This window comes from Arvicanthis niloticus, unplaced genomic scaffold (genome assembly GCF_011762505.2).
Source record: "Arvicanthis niloticus isolate mArvNil1 unplaced genomic scaffold, mArvNil1.pat.X pat_scaffold_1538_arrow_ctg1, whole genome shotgun sequence".
Classification (NCBI taxonomy): Eukaryota; Metazoa; Chordata; class Mammalia; order Rodentia; family Muridae; genus Arvicanthis; species Arvicanthis niloticus.
In genome coordinates, this window is record NW_023045479.1 from 944 (window position 1) to 7,431 (window position 6,488).

At 45.5% G+C, this 6,488-nt stretch overlaps 1 pseudogene; it reads right to left on the bottom strand.

The window, feature by feature from the left end:
• Nucleotides 1–943: 943 nt before the first annotated feature.
• Nucleotides 944–4,088, bottom strand: LOC117701633 (testis-specific Y-encoded protein 1-like; annotated as a pseudogene).
• Between the last annotated feature and the right edge of the window lie 2,400 nt (nt 4,089–6,488).

Below are 6,488 nucleotides of genomic sequence, written 5' to 3' on the forward strand. Positions count from 1 at the left end.
ACCAAGTCCCACTCGAATTCCAGCTGAGGTCTGAGGTGAGGGTTGCTGGAAGTTACTGTAAATATTGAGACGCATCTCCAATATTCAATGAATGGGCATCTCACACAAAACATAGTATGTGGGACACTCAATGTGGTATCTACCCACTGAAGCTGAAGCTTGGGGAACAACACCCCTCACTGGTGGAAGGTGCTTCTAGAAAGAGCTTCTGCACTTTCTAGAAAGGTCCTCCTTCAGTACTTCCTCAAGGCAAAGTTAGGCTTTGGCCTTGATGAGTCTCTCCACACATCTGTAGCATGACGATCTCAGATGGAATTAGCACAGGAAGGGATCTGCATTCAAGTAATTTTACGAGGGTACCCATCTTGCCAGGGGTGACATTACATGACAATTCCTTCAGACAAAATAGATTTGTTTAATAGTTATATACTTCTGTGGTTAGGGCACTGTCACCCTGTACTGGCTGAGATGCAAGCCCTAAACTATCTTTATCTGGGAATTAAGGAAATCATTTAATGCAATTCTTATAGCTCTGGGAGATGACCAATGTGAAGGGGGTACACTTGTAAAATACTTTTACTCATGTTCCTATTTTCCCAACAACTTTCTGTTCAACTGGATGCAGGTAAAGCTATGACAACAGGAAGACCAAGGAACTCACCGGGGACAGGGAATGGACTACTGTTCAACAGTATCTACTCTGGCCTTAGGGATCACTCTGTTCCTGCAAGACATGTTTACTACCATCCCAGTGGAAACTGGCCCCGTGTTTGTGAGGGATGTCGCCAGTGCAAAGTATCCACCTCCTTATTTAACCCTCATCCTCTAAGTCCTTAGTCTGGTCAGAGACTCTGACTGAAGAGAATTTAGCTCCAGGGCTTGAATATTACTTTCTGTGATTGTTCACACTCCACAAATAATTAATAGAAAGCTAGAAGATCTTTGCCAGTATTTATCTCAGTGAAGTCCATTTTACATGTGGTGCACATTCATTAACGGTCTAGAGTCAGAAATTCTGTGCTCTTTATCCTGTAGAAAAATATGAGAAAAATAATCAATGTGGATATTCACCATCCTTGCTTCCTAAATACTTCCAGTTCTTGACGGATGTCGCCCCAACACTGGTGATTCTCATAATACTACAGCACCTGGGTTCAGACATCGATATGCACAGATGAGAGACATGCATGTACACATGAACACACACTGGGACATGTGGGAGTGGCCCCAGAACTTTTGAAAGGCCTCAGATCTTTTCTTTCTGTGGTGCCTTCTTTTTTCCTGACTACCTAATATTCTCTCCCTGTATATCCCAAGGTGTTTATTTAAACAGTCAGGTTTCTAGGCCTGGATTAGTAGAAACTCACTCCTAGAGGACACTTGGGAGGTCACCACAGAGGAGCACACAGAGGAGAACCATGTTGGTTTGAGTTGGAAAACTGTTTAGTTGAAGGCAAAAACTGGGTAAGCCACTCTGATCCAGGATTCTTAACAGGAATGAAAAGTCCAAGGAAGTTCTCTTTAATCCATCACAGAGTCACAGAGTAGCGGTGGAATTATCACCTCCAGAGGTATGTTAAGTTTGCCCATACTTACAACTTTCTCTCACACTTAAATATTCCTGTCCATTGTCTCATTCTCCACTGAGGCCCCATATAAACACCCTTTCAGGATATAACTGTCTGCTCACCTGGCAGTGTCCTAGTTCTCTCTTCATGAGTGGTCTTCCTTAGGGTAATAGTAAAGAGGATTCGGCCACAGGTCATCCATGATTATCTGTGATTGGAAGGAGGACAGAAGATGGAAATCCCACTCCCAGGAGTAACCCACCCAAGCCCTAGAGAATAATGGATGGTCCAGAGGAAAGCTAACCTCAGCAATCCTGTTGGAGCCAGGGAATTTGTGTGCACAAAACCAGTTGAAGACAAGTGAGCCTGGTAGTGTCTTGCATGCAGTTGGCATAACCATGTTCAGCCTGACCTATCCACTCTATTGTACTAGAATCTGACTCTTTGTATCCTGCAGAAAAGGAATATGGAATAGCACAGGTTTTGCCATATACCTGGTCCAGGCAACACCCCATAACCTGTGACCATACATACCAATGATGCTGAGCTCATAATCCTTAGTAACAATGTCATTCCGGAAGTATGGGTTTCTTCACTAAAGGAAAACATCATTCTGTACATCCTCAGCCCGGATTGTACTCCACCTGTCAAGATGTGGAGGAAATAAAAGGGAAATCTCTAGGTGTCTTCTGAGATGCACACACATGATAGTGAAACGTAATGCTTGTCCACATTTGCTTTTCCTGAAACTGCCCTTATGCTCTGCCCAGACACAATTCCAACTGACCTCCAAGCTCAACATGTAGCCCAGTAAGTCTTCATCCTGGCTGCTGATGATGGACGGACATCTGGGGATGGTTCATTATCTGCTTCTGGTCAAGGAACCTTGCTATAACGATGGAAAGAGGAGCTACAAGCAGGTGAGCCACTGTGTAATGAGAGCAGTCCTTGGAGCAGGCCTCCACATAGACCTGTGGGCATGAGGTCTTTCCTTCATTGCCCCATGTCCCTTAGAACATGATGACTAAGATGTTCTAAGTCTCCTGTTCTGTGAAAATCTGAACCTCTGTAGGTGGGAAGAAACTACACTCTTTTGGACATGGGAATCTGCTGACACCCTGGGGGATGATGGGCAGTCAGAGAAATCGATATGAGAAGTCCAGTTGGCATGAGGAAACTTGTATGCATAGTTAAGAAAACAAGCTAGCTGCCTGATAAAGTGGCTGTTGATCTAATATTCCTCGGCTCCTAGAGCCAATGTATACACAAAGGATGACAAGAACCTGGGCTGTATCTGCCTTTCCCGACCTTGTACAAGGGGTGTGTATGCATGCCTGTGCATTAGACTGGCATGCTTTTCACATGCAGGCAGCTTCTATGTTAATAGGAAGGGGATAGTGGAGGAAAGGGATTGACAGTGCCTGGGAGACTGTTTGGTAATGTATTGCCTCAAAAGTCACAAAATATTTCTTCAGTAAATATGCATCAAAATGCACAGTGAGATCAACAGGGGCTGGTGCTAAAGGGGACGACTTTGTTTCCCATACAAAGGACAAGGGTAGGATACTCTTAAGTAGTGATTGGTGTCCCTGGCCAATGTGTGATTGGTGTTCCTAATCACACATTCCCTGCTGCACAAGGGCCCCACTTACTTTTGGGCGGAACACCATGAGATTGGTCTCCATCGTCTAAACTTTGGAGCTCTTACCCCAACCCCCCACAGTTCTCCTTAACCAATTCACCCTCTTTGCTGCCGATGCCCAGAGAGAACACTTAAGGATACAGCTTTAGCCCAGAAGCCTGGGATGCCCTGGATTATGGTCTTTCTGCGCTGAAAGTAAGGTCCACGCGCTTTGGCCACCCTTGCTTTAATCCGGGCTAAAGCTCCACTACAGCGGGCATTCACAAAGCTGAGCTCCAGCTGAAGAAGTTCCAGCTCCTCTATTTTAGATCTGCCTTCTGTAGGCCCACCACTTGACTGTGGCAACCTTTGTATCGCATGCTGGTCTTTAGAATCACATGCCTGCTCTGGGTCCTTTTCCAGCTCAGGCTGCTGATCTTGTTCACCTTCCTGCTTGTGCTCCTTTACCTCTTCACCCTCATTCTTGACATCCACCACCTCTGTGACTTTCAACTCCCCGATAGCAGCCTCGTCCCCCTCCTCACACGTGTCAGGGTGATGTACCACCTCTGCAAGGGATACCCCGTCCTCCACAGGACCACCTATTACCAGAGGCTTCACCATCTGATTGTCCCCAGCAGGAGCACCTGGGCTCTGCTCTGGTGCCTGAACTTGGGCCTCTCCTTCCAGAAGTCTGCTTTCCAGGAGTTCCAGCTCCCGGAATTCCTGGGGAGCCATGCTCACACTCCCCTCCTCGGGACTCTCCATAGGATGCTCAACCTTGTACAAGGACTCTTGCGCCTCAAGCCAGCAGGACCCTTCAATGCTACACCCTGATGGTCTTCCGAGTCGCCAACCAGCCTCTGAGTTTTTCCCGGCAGCCCCTCATAGCAGACTCAGTTGCTATCGGGACTGGGTGGGCTACTGTGACGTCAGCAGGAGACGGGACTCAAATTGTCTTGCATTAAGAAGTACACAGGTAATCTTGCCCGCCTCCAACCAGCCTGGTGCACAAGCACAGCCCTCACCCAGTCCCCGGGTTCTAGTCCTGTGCTCACACCTTGCCACTTCTCAAGGTGGCCTTAGCTTGTGCCTGTGACCCCGAAGAGGTCACAACTTGTTTTAGACAGTGGGTAGAATGGGCTATCCAACAACCCGCATAACCTATGCCACGGTGTCATTTCTCCCTGAAACATACAAGTTGGCAAGTACTTGGCGTGTTTGTTGGGGTGCTGTTGTACTTTACTACTGTTGATGCACTTTCACTCATTGGTCAGATGAACAGGTAGGTATGTGCTCCTCTACTGAATGACTGTCCTTGCCAAACCTTGAGCTGTTGGTGACGTCATTTGGGCATTAGGTCCACTTCTTGCATACCTTTCTATTTAGCAAAGAGGGATGAAATCCTGTCCCTAAGCAGGATTCATACATACTAAGCAAGGTGTTGCTCAGCTGACAGAGTTGAGAATGAATCATCCCTCAAGTCCTGCACAGAACTATAAGCAAAGTGGTTCCCTTAGAGGTCAAGGCTTTGAGGATTATAATGAAGTGGAGTGCTGGTGCATGGTGTATTATTTAACAAAATAGGAGCAAGGTGGTCTCCTTTCATAGCTACAGAAAAATCAGGAATACTTTTTGTTCATAACGCAAAAGTATATTTAGTCCAATGTCAACAACCCTCATAGTCTGTACAGTCTCAACACGGTTTAAAAGTCCAAAGTTCAAAGTCTCTTCTAAGGCTCAAGGCAGTCTTTTAACTTCAAACCCCCTATTAAATCAAAATGAAAAAGCAGATCACATACTTTCAACATACAATGACATAGAATACATGTTACCATCCAAAATGGAGGAAGGTATCATAATGAGAAAATAGTGGACCAAAGCAAGACTGAAAACTGGGTACTCTCCGCCTGAACTCTCCATCTCCATGTCTGATGTCCAACTCCTTTCAGCTTTGTTGACCGCAACACACTTCTTTCACTTGTAATGGTTCTACTCCTTTGGAGGCAGGTTTTCTCAGCAGGTATCCCAGGGCTCTGGCATCTCTAACATCTTGAGGTCTCCAAGGCAATCAAGGTTTTACCTTCACAGCTTCACACAGTGGCCTCTCTGAGGCCTCCATTGAAGCACACACACCTAGCTAGGCTTTCCTTCATCACAGAGGGAGATTCCATAACCCCTTTCTTCTCTTTTTAAAAGTTTTTATTGAATGTTTTATTTACCTACATTTCAGATATCATCCCCTTTCCCCATTTGCCTTCCCTAGAACCCCAATCCCATCCCCCCCTCCTCCTTATGCTTTTATGCCATTTTAATTACATGCATGTATTAAGGCCAGTTCTAGGCTGAGGAACTAGCAATACAACAGATGCAAATAGTCAAGGAACGAACAAGACAATAAACACAAATAGTCAGTTCCACAAACACTCCTGTGTTCACTGTTTCTAAGGGCTTATCGGGATGACCAAAGTATCTGAGCCTACTTTCCTGTCCTAGCCCAAAGTCATTTTCATGTCTTCCTTGTTCTAGCCTAAGATTTAGATTCCTGCCTGAAATTACTTCCTTGTTGTAGCCTAAGATTTATAGTCCTGCCTGAAATTACTTCTTTGTTCTAGCCTAATGTCAGATTCCTGCCTGAAACCCACTTCCTTGTCCTTGGCCAATTTCATATTCCTGCCAAGCAGCCCATTTCCTTATCCTTGGCCCATGTCAGATTCTTGCCAAATAGCCCCCCAAAGGCTCTCCTCCTCTTCCCCCCCCACTCCCCCCCTCCCCGGTCCCTTTTATTTTTTCATTAACAAGACTTAGTCTGTTAGGTCATTCTGAAAAGAATGCCTTCCTTACACATCATGGAATATGCATTATCCAAAGCAGTGCACTTCCGTCTTTGGTTGGTAAGGCTCTGTGCAGAATCTCACCCAACCTTAGCTTGCCAGCATGTTAATTTAATAACTCTGTCTGGGGGTCCATTTTCAGGTTCAAGCTATGTACTTGGCTGCCAACATGTTGATGTTGTTGAAGAGAAGCTTTAACATGATGGGCAGGAATAAAAGTATTCCCCAGACAAAAAGGCCTAGCATGATCAAGCTATATGGGCCCATCCTTGAAGCTTGACCAAAATAGAGATACCGACCTCAGGCCACAGGGTAATTTTATCTGCAGTATCTACTGCTCAGAAGAGCAGCATTCTTGGAATTCATAAACTCCCTATGTATTGTTAACCATCCAGAGAGGTGGTAGAATTGTGCCAAATACACTACAAGTGTCTTTAAACTTTTTCCTAATTATGATGACTACCA